Source organism: Rhinolophus ferrumequinum, chromosome 4, assembly GCF_004115265.2.
Source record: "Rhinolophus ferrumequinum isolate MPI-CBG mRhiFer1 chromosome 4, mRhiFer1_v1.p, whole genome shotgun sequence".
Classification (NCBI taxonomy): Eukaryota; Metazoa; Chordata; class Mammalia; order Chiroptera; family Rhinolophidae; genus Rhinolophus; species Rhinolophus ferrumequinum.
The window spans coordinates 3,865,910-3,885,329 of NC_046287.1; positions in this window are offsets into that span (position 1 = coordinate 3,865,910).

Genomic DNA, 19,420 nt, shown 5'->3' on the forward strand with positions numbered 1-19,420 from the left:
GATGATGAATAGAAAAAGAGTCCGGGCTTGGAAAGGGGAAGCAAGCTAGCTAAATGGCTAAAAAAATTTTTCACATAGAGAAATGAAAAGCTACCTGGATGGAGACTGGACAGACAGACAGACAGACAGCAACAGGCAACGCGCTTTTCAGTCAATAGCACAGGGAATCCTGATCCCCAACGAGGTCTCAGAACTGAGTATTTTGGTGTCGCCCACACAGCAGGGCAAACTTTCCCTGGGAGCCTCTTGCCGAGATGCCCAGATGTGAGGGTAAAAGACAACATATTAAAAGTTGAGGTATAAGGAATAGGACCTGAAATACATTTCGGCAGAAGAAGCTTTCCTTGTGAAGGTTCTAGACGCCCTCCGATGACTGTAGATCGTTACAAAGGGCTTTCACACCTCCATGTGATTTTTTACAACCCTGTGAGGCAGGGACCACCACCACGTCACCCAGGAAATCTGGGTTTCAGCAAAAACGCAGTAGGTCCCGGCCTCAGTCTCTGGCCTCCGGCAGCAAACGCCTGGTGCTCGCCATGACTCTCTTGTCCCTTTGCCTGAAGAAAACGGTTTTACCACTGTCTGTTCCCCAAGCCTGACGGAAGAAGATCCCTGAGATTTACTACCCGGCAGGAATAAGCATGAGCTACCACTGTTCACCAAGGGCCAAAGCACTGAGCTCTACACAACAGGAAGGGGGTGTCTCAGCCAGTCTGGGCTGACCACAACGCAGTAGTGGGGGGCTTATGAACACAGACGTGATTTCTCACAGTCTGGAGGCTGCAAGTCCAAGATCAAGGGCCCTGGTTCTCAGAACGGCACCTTCTCACTGTGTCTTCACGTGGTGAACGGGAAGGGAGCTCTGAGCTCTCCATTGTCAGGGCACAGATCCCATTCAGGGGGGCTCCTCCCTTAGGACCTGACCATCTCCTAACACCATCACATCGGGGGTTAGGATTCAATATATGAATTCGGGGGGACACAGACATTCAGCCTGTCGCAGGGCACAAGTGGAAACTGGCTCGTGAAGACCCTCCTACAGCATGAGCTTCTGAGGTTCTATCGATGCTCCGTGGTTGCTGGAAAGACAACTGAGGACCTGGGCCTCCACCAATCCAAGAAATCCTTCTTCTTTCACCCCAGCACCGCTCGTTCACAGTAAGCAGGCAATTGAAACCTCAGTTCCACTCAGGCTCTATGTACCCCTGGGTCTTAGTCTGTTTCCAGCATGGCAGCCACCAGCCACATGTGGCCACGGAGCACATGACATGTGCTGGGCTGAACAGAAATAGACTGCACTGTCAAGATACGGCACCAAAAATCATAAAACTTCTGTAAGTATGTTTATAGTGATCATGGGTGGAAATGATGGCATTTTGAGTATATCGTGTTAACTAAAATATATTAGTAAAATTAATTTCACCTGGTTGTCCCTTTACTTTTTAAAATATGACCACTAGGCAATTTAAAGTAACATATGGAGCTTATATCTGTGACTCGTGACTCACATCACATTTCTCGTGGACAGAGCTGGTCTAAGTCGTGCGTAACAGGTTACAGACGAGAGCAGTCCATCTTTGCAAATGTGCCGTGGTCTGGCACACGGACTGCAGCTCTTGGCCGTGAGCACACACAGGAATCACCAGGAGGGCTGCATGGATGGTGGGGCCCCACCTGCAAACCGCCTGATTCCGTGGGTCTGGGTGGGCTAAGTAATTGCATTTGTCCTACGTTCCCCGGTGACACAGGGGCCAGGGCGCCGGGGACCAGACTCTGAGAACCACTATCCCAGCACTTGGTCAAATTTACTTCAGCACCTCCTGTGCCTGAGAATTGGTTTGAGGAAAAGCATTTTGTTGGGTTGGGTAGTACTTCTGGTTAGCCATCACGAAACTTATTTGAAAAATGAAATAAAAACTTTCCAGTACAGACCATTGATTCTAGGACCTCAGGAGAAATGTGGTTAAGGTCCTAGGATGTTATCTGGTCTTCCAAGGGCTATTATTAGGGGAACTCCTGCCCAAGGAAGTCCCTTTAATCTAGAATAACCCAGAAACCACGGCCACACTGGGCTGGTTTTAGTGCTCAGGCTGCCAGAGTTGGTGGACAGTGTCGGGAAACAAAGCGGAGAAATAGGCAGAGGATTTCTTACTGGAGCTTGGACTTTGAAACATACACTGAACCTATTTCCCTCCACGCTCATCAAGTCCACATCCTGGCCCACGAGGTGTTGTTACTGCCAGCCGTGTTAGAATCTCGCTCTCCTTCCTCAGGGTACATTCATAGCCTGATGTCATTGCAGAAAGGGAGTCCAGCACCGGCTCACCCTCCTCCTCGTGGGAAGTCTCTGAGCCACAGGTTAGGGTTCATCTGTTCCCTGAAATGAGGAACAGTTCCTCCCAAACGGTGATGAGGGCACCAGCTTAGGTTGACCACTAGACACCTTAGCAGAGCGGGCCCCCAGAATCTTCCGGAAGCTCACGTCCGCCCGTTAGCTCACCGGATTTCACGGTGTCTTTAGGTTGTCCCATTTAAGGATTTTATGTCTTAATGCTATGTCTGTGACATTCTAAAGCTAAGCTGTGCTGTGTTCAGAGGACACAGAGGCCTGCCATGTCCACCTGTCACCAGGAAAATGCAGCGGCATTGATTTTTATATTTTAGGTATAAAGGTAGTGTTTTAAATTTAGTTTCCCTAGTTAATTCTCCATGAAATGCTATTTCTACAATGTCCACGTCACTCATTTCAAATGTTTCTTATGTCAACTTACATTTTCTTCTTAGTAAATTAGACAAAAGTTTACCTATATTATTGGTTCTTTCTAAACACCAGGTTTTTGTTTTGTTTTGTTTTACTGATCAAGAATACCCTTTTATTGTTGTTTGTTGTTGTCTATTCTTATGGACTTTGGCTTTGAACTTTGGTCATTCCTTACTACCTTTACTTTGTTTACATTTGTTTTACTAGTCTTTTTCTCAAAAAGGAGAGAGTGAGGCTCTGTCACTACGGCTGCTTAATTCACCTCCATGGGGTGATCTGATGCCGCCTCGTCCTCAGAATTTTGTGGAATGCCTAACACTAAGCTGCTTTCTTTGCCTGGCTCACTGGCTCCGGGAAGTAAATTGTCAGTGCTGCCTCATTAGTGAGAAAACCAACCCAGAGCTTGGCGAGCGCTCAGATTCTCCGCCTCCACCATCCAAACGCACCCAGCGCGGCAAGTCGGAGGCGCAAACTGCCAAGGCCCTGATTGGTTCCCACGTAATCCTTCGCCAAGGCTCCGAACGATTCTCAGACACAGAGCTTTGCTTACTGATGACACTGAAAAATCGTGTGAAAAGGAAATGAAAAGGAACTTAGTTCTGCCTAAGCACCTCGGCGTTTGTTTGCTGCCTTTTTAGATAAGGGAATATGCAGAGCAGCACGAATGCCGCTGGCCAGAGGCCAGGGACACCACAGACTGCTGGAGTGGTGCCCAGAAATGGCATTCACTTCAGCAGCCACGGACGGGCCCGGAGCTGTCGTGTTGGGTGCAGGGGCCCCGAAGGTCCACGGGAAGGTTGCCAAAGACGAGCGCCTGAACTGCAGGCGGGAGTTCCTACACAGGTGCATCGTCCCAGGGAGAAGTCCACCTCGCAGCACCTTCTCAGAGTGATCCAGGACCCACAGCCAAGGAGGGAAAGAAGCAGCCAGAAAAGGAGAGTCCACACCTTTGCTGAAGCAGACCGGGTTGAAAGCGGGCCTTCATGTCAGGCGTGGCTGATTTGTCACGTTTTAGAATAAGTCGCCCTCTTTGCTTCGAAAAGACCCAGATTCTTCATCCACTCCCACCAGCCCCCATTAAAATACCTGCCCACAATTTACTTGTTAGCAGTTTATCCTTCTGCCAAATCAAGGTAAACAATTTTTTCTCTTATTTTTCCTTCTTGTTCCATCTAATTTGTTGGCACTGACCATTTAAGACCCTGAAGTCTTAGGAGTCTAGTCACATTTTTGCCTTTGGCTGAGGCTGAGCCGTCTTCACTGCTCAGTACTGAGAGGCACAAAGTGACTCAGGGGACGGAACCCAAGGGCCTAACGTGCCTGCTCCACCCTGCAAGCGCCCCTCCTGGCATTTCAAAACAACTCCACACTGGGCACACTTTTCCTGAATAAACGATTGCCTGATTTGACCTCAGTAAGCAGAAAGTATCTCTATTTCTACCTTATTTTTTTCTCTTGTGCATCAGTTTTTTGTTTTCCTGTCTTCCTTTTTAAATCCGAATCACTGGTGGTCTCCTTCTTCCCACATTTCTCATCTCACTCCCGTCCTGGGTTTCATGACTCACATGCTAGTCACTTTAGTGACACACACACTTGTGGAGTGACTCCTGTCTGTTAGAGTGACACTGCAACCAGGCGCTGCGCCATTCACACCTTGAAAATCAAAGTGCCTGATCAGTACGGATTTTCACCTGGTAGACATGGCAGGTTCATAAACAAGTAACACGAAGGAGAATAAAGGTATCATGAGAGAAATGTATGTGATGTTCTGAGAAGAGAGAAATGATACCCTGTGAAAGCAATCAGGGAGGCTTCCTGGAAGAGACGTTACTGCCCAGCCGTGGAAAATAGCAGGACAGCTGGATAACAGCGAGTAATTGAATGAAGCTGACGCTTAGGTTTTACTTACGGAAACTGTTGAAATCCTAAAGGTAGACGGTGGCTACTGCATGCAGTTCCTGGCATGAAAAAATCTAATAAATTGACTGGACCTGCTGGATGTAATTAAATTGATATATTCATAATAAATCTGTCCTTCATCATTCTCCTCACTTAACCCTTAATTAAAATACAGCTAACTGAGGAACTCCGGACAAGGTCTTCCACATATGGGATTTTTCTCCTGGACCTAATGCTTGCCCTTTCAAATGTCAATTATCTTTTCATCTCCTTTGGAGTATGAGTCTTTCTAAACGACATTACACACACCCACTGTTGTCAGTATTCCCTCAACACATAAACTTACAGTTTCCTTTGCACATGCATGTCTCCAGCTGTTACTCTGAGTATTGCCTGTTCAGGTTGCTTTGGGTGACTCTTTCCTCCCCGGGGAGCTGTCCAGGCCCTGCTGGCTTCAGAGTGATCTCTCAGGTCCCATCAGATACCATCTTGGCACTAATTCACATACCCCCTCCCCCCAGTCTCTGCCCTACACTTTATGTGCATGTAGCCCCCGCCTAAAAAGCCTCACCACTACCACTTATGGCTGCATTTCAAACTCAACATATCAAGACTAAACGTTCTTTTTTTCCCACCCAAACTTGCCTTTTCTTTGTTGGGATGGCTGTTCCTTAAATTGGAAAAGTAAAAGGTTCCCAGGACACCACTGTATCCGTCGAGGTCTCCATACCTCATCGTCCCCAAATCCCATCACTGTGCCCAGCGCATCTGTGACGCCATCCCCACCCTTGCTGTCAATGCTGGACATGAAAGCCACGAAATCCCTCACTGTGACTGACCTCACCAGCAGACTCATGACAGACCCCGGCCCCTGTCACATTCCCTTCCAATCCACCTCCACCCACTGGCAGAAGACTCTTTCCAAACATTAGTTCCTATGTCATTTTCCAAGGCAAAACCCATCAGTGAACCTCCATTACCTCAGTACTGAAATTCAAGCTTCCTCAAAATCATTCCTGAGGGCATCACGACCAGGTCCCTCTCTGGCCCTTCACTGCACCAGGTGCCTCACTCACATCCTCAGCCCAGCCCAGTGGAAAGCGAGCCGCCTGCAGCTTCCTGATCCGGCCGGCCTCCCCCTAACCCAACTGCCCCTCGGTCTGGAATGCCCTTCCTGGCCCACAAAGCCCCATCTCCTGTGGGAGACCTGTCCTGGCCGCCCTCCAGCTGGGCCAGGCATTCCTCCCATGGTGTCTAGGGCGTCCTCCATGCAGCCTTCATATGAAAGGATCACGTCGCATGTAATTGTTTCCTTCCTGCCCCTGCCCCAACTTCACAAATCCCATCGTAAGCTGCGTAACGTAATGACACAGGCCGTCTCCTCACACTGGGCTCCCAACACCCCACACAGGACAGACCGCCAGCTACCAGCAGACTCGTGCCGGGGTGTGGCTCCGGGGCGCTGCATGACGCCGAGGAGAAGAGCGTGTGGACTGTGGCCTCACTACTTCCTAGGGCCTCAGAGATGCTTTCTTGTGCATCCAGGCAGATCTCATATTTCCCATGGATGGAAGTCTGACTTCTTGAATGGAAACACTACCAGGGATTCTTAACAATTGTCTCTAATAAAGTAAGGAATGAACTCACTAGCCTAAAATCCCATGTTTTCTAGCATGTAGTGTTCTGTTAATGTAGAAAATATTCAGTATCCATTCCTGCCCAAACTTAGCAGTAGCTTGGTGAATGTTTAATATCACCAGGCACTGTGTGAAGTACTTTTTCTAAGAGGTTTTTTCTTTGTCCTCTTCACAACAACTCCAAGAGGAAAGTACTATGATACTGTCCCAATTTTACAAAGGAGAACGCCAAGGCACAGAGAGGGCAAATTAACCCCATAATGGCACAGCCATTAGCAAGGCAAGCTGCGGTTCACACTTGGGGGTCCCCGAGTTTAGCCACTAACCATGCCAACTCATCTCCTCCTTTGTGTAGCTCAGGAGCTACGTTTTCATTATTTTTATGCAATATTTCAGCCAACTTTCATAGACCTGAACTCTATCCAATAGTTTTGAATTCACTTACCAAATAAAACAGAATAAGCAATATTTTAAAGGTCCACTTGACCCACTAACAAGTGTGGGCAGTTCAGTGAGCACCAGGCCCTTCCCAAGACCTCCTGGAATTACCCATCTCATTCTCACAGCAAACACGCTGCCTAGTCCCCCTTTGCCACGTTCCATGTGTTTTCAATCCTCTTCTCTATTCTACATACTCTGCTAGCAAATGGCTGAATTCCTCTTTGCAAGTGATAAAACGTTTCCTAAAAATACTAAACTTAGTCTGTATATATATATATATATATATATACATTTATATATATATATAATATATATATAATATATATATACATATTTTTATTTTAGAAATAAGCCATGGAGTTTTTTTGTGATTCAATGACAGATTATAGCTTTGTGTTTTAAAAATGGAGCGAGTCTACCTTGATATAGTAAGAAAACCCATTTAATAGAGAATAAAAAAGAAAAATAAATGCATTTTGATTAAAGTAAATAAACAATAAGGACATGAAAATAATTCAACTTCTAGGACATGGCAATGTGTTAGTAAGCATTTGATTGACTTTTAAGGAAGATTTGAGCGAAAGGGACAATTTTTTAAGATGCTGTCCTTGACAAGCACTCATCGCATGACCGAGGGTCAGTGCAAACGAATCTGGCTTCAAAACAGGCCCATCCCATGGCGCAGGATGCTTAGCTTTCCCTTTCTAGCACCCACGACAGGGCACATAGCAGTGCCCTCTGACCGGGTCCTGCAGGACATGGAAACACAGTTCTTACTCCAGAGCCAGAAGCAGAGAAAGGGGGTGGCCACTCACCTTTACTGAGGCGTCTTCTCAGAGTGAACTCCAGGATGCGCGGACTCTCACTGGCAATGGGGAAACACTCCGAGAAATCAAGTGAGCCGAGAAGTAAGGATGGAGCAGATCTTTGAGAAAGTCTCCCCCAAAGTCACCAAAGCGAACTGGGGCCCAGTGGGGAGATGAGCTGCCGAAACCACATACAGTGAAGGGACAGATTCACAACAGAACTCCTCATCTCACTCTGGATTCGAGAAATTTCCAGCCCCATCACAAAAGCAGAGCGGAGCCGACCTGAGAGTTTAAGCAGGCGGCCCGGGCGGCAGCCTATCCCCCAGTTCCCTACTCCTGGCTCGGCCGGCCGGGGCTTCAGGTGGACAGGATCGCGGGCAGGAGGCCACGCCCAGGCCCAGGAGAAGTCACTGAGGAGAATTACAATCACCTGGGAGCCAGCAACTGCAGAGCCGCCTCACCTGACTTCACACACGCCCCAGGGGCCTTTGCGCTGCCTCTCGATAATTAGCTCCCGGGAGACTGGCATCCTGTTAGGCAAACCCCAGCCTTAAACAAACTCTGTGAAGACTCCCAGCTTCCAGCGCAGTTTTGTTCAGCTTTGATGGAGAGCCGTCTCCCTCAGGCAGCTCTTTCCCCTGGACTCCTGAGTGGCCTCTGCAAGCAGGTTTCAGCATCAATGGGTTACGCGCCCACCAACGATTTTGTGCCAATGACAGATCCCAAATGCACCTGATCTGGGGACATGGAAGCGCAGAGCAGGTTGAAAAGGGCAGAATTTCCAGCAGCTGTTCCAGAAAAGCCGTCAATCAAGAGTCCAGCTGCAAAGACAAGGATGATCTGGAGCAAGAATCACTGCACCGGGGACCTGTAGAGCAGATCTGCCTTTTCCTGGCAGGTTTGGTGATAAACATTTAGAGCAGGTCCGGCCAGCTGGCAACCCCCGCACCGCTCTCCCCTGTCCCCCTGTGTCCCACCGAATTTTCTCCGGCTTTCCACCACATGGCTCAGACCTGCCACGCGTCTCTCCCTTGGTCTTCTCCAGTTGAGGTCAAAGTTTGCTTGAAATGGTTCTCAGAAGAATCCGATTTCATAAGGAGAAAAACTATAGGAAAAATTGCATCCATGGAGACGCCTGGAGAGTATGTAAACATGGGAGCGGTTTCGGTTTCGGTGCACAGGAGCAAGCCCCACAGGGGAAGCGAGCATCACAGTCTCACTTGCGCCTGGCTGCACAGCTTTCCAGGTCCTGGCCTGTATAGGCAGGAAGCCCTCACCCCTGCCAGGACTGAGGGGGCTGTACCCGGGCAGAAAACCCCCTGTTCTGTCACAGCCAGGAAGGGTTCCAGGTGGGGCACCGTGCACCATTGTCCTCTCAAACCGCTGCCCACTGCTTCTTGCCCTTCGAAGTAATGGCAGTGTCCTCCACCCAGGCACTTACGGTACAGAGATTTGTTCCCTTGATTCTTCCTTTATTCACTCCCAAAGTGTGTCTTCAATTGTCTAATTCTCTTTATTTCTGTTGACGATTTTGCATTCTCACCACTGGTGTCTAAGGATTCCCTTTTCTCCACATCCTCACCAGCACTAATCATTTGACTTGTTGGTGATCACCATTCTGACAGGAGTGAAGTGATATCTCACTGTGGTTTGGATTTGCATTTCCCTGATGATGAGTGATGTGAAACATCAGTGAGTTTAAACTTGTGTTCTATTTTTGGTCAAAGGGCATAGCCACCCAAGTAGACATCAGATTTTATTTTTGCAGATGAAAGAAGTTGAGCCCTACTGACATACAGTCCACTCTCTGATGCATACCATACTACTTGCCATTTCTTCTAAGTAACTGTTCTTTTCAAAGTCAGTAACACAAGGACTTTTGAGAGATTGAATTACTTGGCCTTAGCTCTCTTGAAAACAAACAGAAATGTCTCAGAAACAAATAGAAAACTATCTCATGAGTATGGGAGCTCAAAAACCATTATCATGATAAATTAAATCTATAAAATCTATAATTTACTCATCCATTACAAGAGCTAATATTAAGTGACTGAATGGTGAAAACTTTGAATGTTGACAGCTTTCTCCTGAATTACCTCATGGTTATTACTAAATTAAAATTTACTGAGTAATTATTACATTAATCAATATTAGTCTCTCTAACATATAGCACAGAACTAAAGGAGATTGAATACAGGGAAACTCAATTCTTACACTCATGTAATTCATATTTCTGAAGAGGCAAATATAAAAATTTATCTAGTAACATAAAATAGAAAATGATAAGTGTGATTTGAATGCTTCAAATTCTATTGGAATTAAAAGGGGGAAATGGTAACTTAGTATAGTTTATCAAGCATATTTTTTTTAAATCCTTAGCTCATTCTTCTCTTAAAAAGAAAACTCACCTCACACCTGTTATGATGACTATTATTTAAAATAAAAGACAACAAATTTTGTTGTAAAATATGTGGAAAAATTGTAACCCTTGAACACTGTCAGTGAGAAGGCAATATAGTTCAGGCTTCATGGAGCTTCCTCCAAAAATTAAAGACAGGCCAGATGATCCAGCAAGTCCAATTCTGAATGTTTGTCCAAAAGATTTGAAATCAGGATATTAAAGAGATATATATTAGCACTCTCATGTCCACTGCAGCACTATTCACATTGGCCAAGATGTGGAAACAACATAAATGCCCATCGATGGATGAATAGATAAAAAATGGCATATACATGCAATAGAATATTATTCAGCCCTAGAAAAGAAGGAAATCCTGCCATATGCAACAACATGGCTGACTCTGGTGAGCATTACGCTGGGTGAGATAAGCCAGTCACAGAAGGACACGTCCTACACGATTCCACATATATCACATACCTAAAATAGTCAGATTCCTCGAAACAGAGAGCAGAACACTGGCCACCAGGCCAGCAAGGAAGGGGTAAGTGGGGAGATGCTAATAAACGCGTGTAAAGTTTCAGTTGTACGAGATGAAGAAGCTTGAGATTTGCTACAGTGTAACTATGGTTACCTATACTGTACTGTACACTTCAAAATCGCTTCAGAGGGTAGATCTCATGTTAAGTAAATAAAATACAAGTTACATAAGAATCAACAGTTTAAAGAAATTATAGGAGAGATGTTATTTTCAGTTTTAGAGATTGAAAAAATTCAAAACCGCTAACCAAAATCATGCAGCTATTAAAGATAAGGGCTGAAACACAAACCAAATCTTATTTAACTCTAAAGCTTATGTTTTCCTGTACACAAACGTCTATAAGCCAGGAATTAAGACTGTGGCCTGGGAATGGGAAACTGTGACATGGATGGTGGATGGGATTCATATGAACAGAAGAGTGGGGGGGATATTTTAGGTGGGGAGTGTGTATTACATCGGTTTGTGTATTATGTACATAAAAAACTGCAGAAGGAAAAACACACTATCTTGACCAGAGTTTTTATACAAAGGAATGTAGCTACTTAACACCGACCTGACAAACAGAAGGCAAATTCCAGTAGACTTGAATATCGACATGAGAAGTCCTCTTTCTTTTATATGACGGTGATTAGGCCTTAATGATCTGGGATGTGGAAACATGAAAATGAAGTGTGCATAGTAAAACAGCACGTGTTTCAGGGCAGACTACAAAGGAGTGAAAACGTAGGTTGTGTGTCCAGGGATGACACAAAGTAATGTGCAACACGTACTGAAAAAAAGGAAGACGTTTTATAAAAATCACAAATCCTTTATGACTTTTTGGAATCAAGTTGGTGCTAAGATCTGAAAAATTCAAAGAGTTTGTTTCTGTTATAACTGTACAAAAAAAGAACTTAGAAGGCATTACAAAAAGATGCAAAACATCAAATTAAATCATTAGGAATATCAACAATATCCTTCAGTCGCTGAACAGATTTCCAATGGGCTCTTTTGTACTCATTCAGTCCATATCTGGGATACGACCCATTTAACCTTGTCAAGAAGTACAACCAGATTTGCTGAGAAAAGGAGCCTAGTCCAAACCATGTGGGACTCTCTGTTGGTTCTGGTGGAGAACAAAAAAATAAGGAATTCATAAAATCAGTATTTGTAGAAGATAAATCTGTGAGAAAAAGAATACTTTCTAAATAAGAAAATAATATCTTGGCTGTCAAGCACCACCTGATGAATTTAAGAAAGAGTTAGTGAATAATTTGTAATACCATTGATATTCATTTTGAAATACTGCTTCCAACACTGAATGATATATCTGGAAACTATAACAGGTAAATCTATCTGAAATATGAAATGGTTATTGGCATTTCCTAACGCGTTGCCATTTCATGACACCTCCTGCTTGAAATCCCATCAACTCAGGAAATAATTCTGCTCTACTGGGCAATAACTCTGTTAGCCAAATGTTAAAAACTTAAACAAATAACTGATGTCTGAATGTTGCCGAGTGAAGTGTCTTGAGATGGCAAATCAAGGAACGATTTCACCTTTGACAATTCGGGAAACATGAATTTATTGGGAAAAAAATTGGGAATACTGATATGATTGCAAAAAATTAACTAAACTTACAAGTGTTCATGTATGTATTTATTCATCAAATGTTTATTTGTGCCGGACATATAAGGAAATTCAAAATGAACCTTGACCCAAAGGAATGCATCGTCTAGTGAAATGACGTACATAAATGAACAACTATAGAATGAAATTCTGACGCTTGCTACCACATGGATGAACCCTGAGGACATGATGCTTAGTGAAGCCAGACACAGAAGGACAAATACTGTAGGATCCGCCCTACTCGAGGTACCTAGAAGAGTCAGAGTTGTAGACACAGAGAGTGGAATGGTGGTTTCCAGGAGCTGGAGGAAGTGGGATGGTGAGTTAGTGTTTAACGGGGACAGAGTTTCAGGTCCGGAGGAGGAAAACGTGCCGGACACAGGTGGTGCTGATGGCTGCACAAACAACGCTGTGAACGTACTCAACGCCACAGAACTGTTGCCTGAAAATGGTGATGTCTATATGGCCACAATAAAAAAATACTGAAAAATATTATTAGCAATTATAACAGGTTGATGACATCTTAAACTAGAAATCTTTCCCTATAGAAGTAATTTTTAAAAACTGAAATGCTGATTTGAATAGAAACATCATTTTTCACTTACAAATTATCCTCCTTTCTCCACTTTAATTATGACCAGAAAATCAACTAAGGAAAAAAACTAAGGAGAAATATTTTTTTTAAATTTTACCTTAAACTTATCTATTTGAAAGAAATAATACATACATAATTTATATATAAATCATATATATCATAAGTAAATATACCAACTACATAACCTCTAAATATTTTTGAAACAAAACTAGAGGAAAGAAAACAAAGCAGAAAATATGACTTAAACATTTCCCAGCATTCAGCTTCGGTCCTTAACTATCTTGTGTCAGAACAGAAGATGCTGAACAAATCCTGTAGTTAAGCTAACTCTTCGGGTATGTTGTACTGGTCGAATTGCAGGTATCTTGGTAATTAGCAGAACCCAGTAAGTGATAGCTATTATTGTCTTGTGTGACTAGTATAGACAAAAAATAAATAAATAAATAAAATTAAAAATCCAGGAAAAAAAAAAAAAGGAAGGTAAAGAGGGAGGGAAGAACAAAGAAAGACAGATGTCATTGGGAATAGTAGAGTAGTAAGAACCTCCAAAAATCATCTTCTCCCTAAAATCCACTTTATCAGAACTCTGGAAACTAACTAAAGGCTTGAAACAATGTTTCACATGAAAATATGTACCACGTAATTAGTTATGAAGGAAATGTGAACCCAAACCACAGTGACACACCACTTCATGCCCCAGTGGTACAGTCACTTTGGAAAACTGTTTGGCAATTACTCAAAAAGTTGCACATGGAGTTACCAAACGATCTAGCAATTCTGCTCCTGGGTATGGACCCAGGGGAACTAAAAACATACATCGACCTATAAACTTGGACACCAATATTCATAGGAGCATTATTCATAAAAGTCAACAAGCAGAAACTACCCAAACAGCATGATAAATGGATAAACAACAAAGTATATTAAAAAGAAATGTTACAATGTGGATGAACCTTGAGAATATGAAGTGAGGCCAGCCTGATGCAGACGGCCATAACTTACATTATTTCATTTATTTGAAATATCCAAGATCGGCAAATCCATAATGACAGACAGACAGTACATTAGTCATTAGGGGCCGTGGCAGCGGGAGTTTCAACGACTGCTAACGAGTATAAGAGTTCCTCTTTCTTTCGAGGTGATGAAAATGTTCTTGAATTAGATAATGGTGATCATTGCGAAATATTGTGAATATACTAAAAAACATTATGTTGCATATTTTAAATGGGTGAATTTTATGGTATGTGAATTTTACCTCAATCAAAATGAAAGCTTCAGCCAGTATGAATAAGCATGACAGCTATTACTTTACAATTGTTTTTTTTTTTTTTTTAAAGAAACACTGAGGTGAGAGGATGGAAGGATGCTGGAGAGCAGAGACATAATAAAAGAATACCAGCAAGTTGTCAATAAAGGAAGAGGGCTTAAATTGAAGTATCAATACACATGTTAAACAATGACAGGAAAATTTCTGCGAAAATGGAAATTTCACTTATTGATTCTGGGGTGATTGCATGAGTGTATACATATATTTAAATATCACTGAGTTGTATGTCTAGTATTTATGCATTTTACTGTATATAAAATATACCTTGATCAAAACAGGCAAGGATACATTTTGCATCAAGACTTCGTACACACATGTACACACAGACACACACACACACACAAACTCATGGGCCTGAAAAAAGCTTCAAGAAACTTAACTGCTCCTATCTCTTAGGATATATTCCAATAGACTCTAATTGTGTCTATTGATACAAAGTAAACAAAAAAACTGTAGTAGTGAATATTTTAATTCACCTGAAAAACATTTCTCTAGAGTCATTCTCCTCTCTCTTAGAGTTTTACGTGAAAAAGTTACATATCTCTATAAATTTATATATATAACTTATATTGATAGACATATAAATTATATATAAAGTATATATATAAATTATAAATGTTACACTTTCCCCTGAACAAATTGCAGATCTCATTTTTAACATGGTATTTTCTTAATATTCTTACCTCCCCACACGCTTCATGAATCATGTTGATTAACAAAAGAAAGCCAAGAGAGTTCTGCCCCCAACAACAAATTTTCTGACACTTTTTTTTAACATAGTTATTGTCTTTTGAAATACCCACCATGGCTTCCAATAGTTTCTCCTTGGGAGTTAGAACCATCCGTCGTTTTTATTGCTTAAGGCAAAGTGATTCTTTTCAGTGCTTTATGCACAAAGTAGTCTTTATCCTCACCTATCTACACTCAAGGTTAAAATAAAGACCCACTCCGCAGTGATTCACTCCTGACACAGCTCTGTTTAGGGTCAAGTTCAGTGAGGCCGTTCGCATTAGTCGATGAGCTGAAATGAACAGAGAGAGAGTACAGATGCCCCTATTTTAGGCTGGGGTCACAGGGTAACCTAGCGACCCTTGTTCTCACAGCAGAATGCCCTCCTTCCAACTCCTGCCCCTGGATGAGGTCCTGGAGTTCCCAGGAAATACCGAGACTGAGCACGTGTCCAGCCAGCCCCTCGTGAGCCCGCACTGGTGTTCCCACACAGCACAGCTGAGAAAAGCGAGTGTTCAGGGACATGGAGAGGCGTCTACAGGAGTGCTCGTAGTGACTTTCCTCTCCACTGACCACCGTGCATATAGCCCCGCTTAAGTGCAGTTCAGAGCAGGCACAACCATCCTGTGGTGACAGAAATAAGAGAAGTGTTTGTGGTGTGAGCAGGCTGGGTGAGGAACGGGAGGAGACAGCAGGAGCCTTCTGGGGTGACAGACATGTTCTCTGTGCTGATCTGGGCGTTGATCGTGTGTATGTATGAGTGTGTGTGTGTGTGTGTTGTGGTATGTGTGTATGGTGTGTTTGTGTGTGAGTGTGAGGGTGTGTGTATGTGGTGTGTGTGTGGTTTGTGGTGTGTGTGTGCTGTGTGTGTGTGGTTTGTGGTGTGTATGTGGTGTGTGTGTATGAGTGTGTGTGGTGTGTGTGTGGTGTGTGTGTGTGGTGTGTGTGGTTTGTGGTGTGTGGTGTGTGTGTATGAGTGTGAGGGTGTGTGGTGTGTGTATGTGTGGTGTGTGTATGAGTGTGAGGGTGTGTGGTGTGTGTGTATGGTGTGTGTGGTGTGTGTGTGTGGTGTGTGGTGTGTGTGCGAGTGTGTGTGTGAGTGTGTGTGCGTGAGAATTCATAGCTCTATACACCTAATATTTGTATATATTTTGTATTTAAATTAAATCGCAATCTTAAAATAAGAAACAAAGTACTGCCTCCATTAACATATTTCTAAAATCTTCAGGTTTTTTGCGTATTCCATGCTCTGGACTCAAGGTTGAACCCATCCAAAATCTTACCTAACAGACACAATTTCTGTCGTAATTAACGGTTCCTGTAAATCACGGGGGTACTCCTTTCATTGTTACTGTTTCTTTTCATTGAGAGTTGTTTTCTTCCCCAGTATCCTACTTAATTTTCCCCATGCCCTTTGGTTTGCAGCTTGGGTCGGATTTATTTACCCTCTATTTTCGGTTTTAAAACCTTTGCCTTAGATACACATCTCTCCTCAGACTTACTCTCTATTGTTTTCCTAAGCTCAAACGCAGCATCCCATGATCCTACGCACTGATTCACAAAACAAATCCCAATTTCTGTCATTTCCTAGAGTTTGAAGAGGAAATGGGATACTAGGTGCTGCACTTGTAGGCACCAGACAGAGATAACCAAACTCAAAAACATAAAAAAAAAAAAATGGAGGTGGTTACACACAATTGGGAGTAAAAAAGACTGGCGGAAACAGAAATTAACCTCTTCTACGTCGATATACTCTATTAAACGGATATTGTATCTGACACACTAGAGGACAGAACCTTGGCTGGCACACGCATAGCATGTGTCACTAGTATCTCTATCTCCAATATCCCAAGCACACCATGCATGCTGCCTAAAAATACAAAAATGTTACAATGATTAGCTGGAATTCTTGTCTTTCAAGATTTCAGGAGTATACACATAAACTAACATAACCTAGAAAGAGATTTCTCAGCCTGACTCAAAAACAAACACCTCACCATTCTTCCTACGTCCTTTGAAACTGTGGCTCGAAGCCAAACCCTCTAACTGAGCCTAATGCTACAAAAATCTATAAACCATTAACTCTGGCCATAGTAAACACATAAAAATCAATTCTAACGCCCGGGTCTTCTTCCAACGTCCCAACCCGCAGGTGGAAATGCACAAGAAAATCCTACCTGCTCCTCAATGTCCTTCGGACGTTTGTGTCATTTATTCTGGAAGTGTCAGTCATGCCCACCTGTGTCTCAAAAACTAGGAGGCAGTCAGGAAGCCTGATGGGCTTCGCGTGTTCACAGTCTGGCTGTTGGTCCGAACGCCGAGGCAGCTCCCAGGTGGCCACGCCAGGTGCACACAGCACCGGCGCTCCAGCACTAGGGGAAGCCACCTGCCGGCGCGGTCCTTCCTTCCCCTGGCTCAGTAACGGGCTCTGACAGTCCGGTGCTGAGAGCCCACGTGCACTCCGTGGCAGGCGGGGTGCCAGCTAGATTGGCGACGCCAACTTCCGACCCTTCTCTTTACTACGCATATTCTCGTAGTTGGCAGGTATTTTACTCCAGCATCGATGTTCCGCTGTCTCCTCAAAGGAGGGCTTTTGTTTCCAGTCCTTCGTTCTGTATGTTTTAGCCCTACTTATGAAAACGGGGGTACACAATCCTCCCCTGCTTTCTTAGTCTCCTTTTCTATTTTTTACATTTTCGATTTTAAATGTCCAATAAAATGCCATCTGAGCTGCTTCTTGTAAAAGCTTGATACGGACATATTTCATTATGATTCAGTTATGACCATTCTTTAATTACTGCATGTCCCCTTTTCCCCCATCACTGAATGACAGGTACGGACCTTTCATTTATGTGTGTGTCCAAAACTGTGGGAGATGTGGGAGCTCTTTGCAAATCATTTCTATAATTCATTTTGGTTCCAGAACGTTGGTCTTTCCATATTGATTCTTGGAGTTTACTGGGTCTTCATTTTTGGCTTAGTAGAAAATCAATCATTGTAAATGTCCTTTGCGTTGCCAAATAATTGTGCACGCAGTAATCGCTGGGAGCAAGGATCTAAGATTTCAAGGGGCAGTATCATAAAATGGTTAAAACACAGGCTCTAAAGCTTAAAGCCCACATTTACAAGCTGTGTGATCTTGGGTGAGTCACTTAACCTCTCTGTGCCTCAATGAACACATATCTGACAAATTCCTAGCATATATTAGATGTTGTGTGTGTTAGCTGCTAGAATACAGATCCATGGTTGAATCATGAAATATTATTTGTCCTTGTTATTTTCTTTTGATTTACCCATTACTGAGAAAGGAGTTTTAAATCACTCCTCCTGGATGTCATCTTAGCCCTGTTTCTTTCTAAAAGCAAAGCCCAGATGAGAAGCTGAACACAGGTGGTTTATTTGAGAAGTGATCCCTAGGAGCATTCTGAGGGAAAAAAATGGGGTACGGGCCTGAATGGGTGTATTGCTGTGCACCTCAATCCCACTGGGACTGAATAATGACCCCCACAAAACACCCACATCCTAATCTCTGGGACTTGTGAATGTTACCTTATATGGAGAAAAAAAAAGAGGGGGATTTAGCAGATAAACTTGGTAAATTTTGCAATGAGAAGATTATCTAGTGGGTGGGCTCAACTGTATTCTTATAAGGGACACTTGATACAAACCAACCGCAGAGGAGGAGGCAAGGTGACCCTGAAGGCAGAGATTGGAGTGCTGTGGTCACACCTAAGGAATGTCAGCAGCCACCAGAAGCTGGAAGAGACAGGAACTGAGCCTGCCCTGGAGTCTCTGGGGACACAGCCCAGGTGGCACCTTGGTTCCTGCCTTGGTCTTCTGGCCCGAAATCTGTAAGAGAGTGAGTTTCTCTTGTCTGAAGCTGCTAAGTCTGCAGTGATTGGTAACACAGGAAACAAAGGCAGGCCCCATTTGAGAAAGCCATGAGGCAGAACTGAGAACTGGCCCAGGAGAGACACAGAAGCTGCAGCATCCATCCACCACTCTCCTTCCTCGGTTAGGGGTAGTTCCTAGTACACTAACCCCTCCTCACTAGCAGCTCGCCCCCCACCCCTGTTCTGTTCCCCGTCTAAGACAGAGAAGACCCTCCAGACAGACACACAAAGGATACTGGCTCTTTGGCACGTAAGTCAAGGGAACGAGGGCAAGGTACCAATAGCGTTTACTATGGATGAAATATTGTCAAGCTTCCTCCGTGTTCTAGGTCTATGTTTTGAGGTTATGTTATGTTAGTTAGCTGCCTACAGGTCGTCGGTTAGTAAATCTTCTTGGTAGACCATTCTTTGTGCCTGGGGTAATGTCACTCATTATCTGCCACAATGCCCTCAGCCTTAAAAGGTATGTTTGTTTTTCTGGTATTACCTGATACACCAGCAATTCATCTAGAATATCTATTGTACATTCCTTTATTTTCAAATTGTCTGTGACACTTCGCTTAACATGTGTCTCTTGCAAATAGCATTCATCAGATTTTCTTTTCTTAATCCAATCTAAGAATCTCTTTTCTTCTGTCATGTACATTCATTCATTTCCATTAGTTTTGATTATAGTTATTACCATTTTATTATTATTTTCTACTGACTCCCATGGTTTTCCTTAGTTCTTTATCCTTTGTTTTTACCATCTTCCACTGGATTTATCTAGGTTCCCTCTT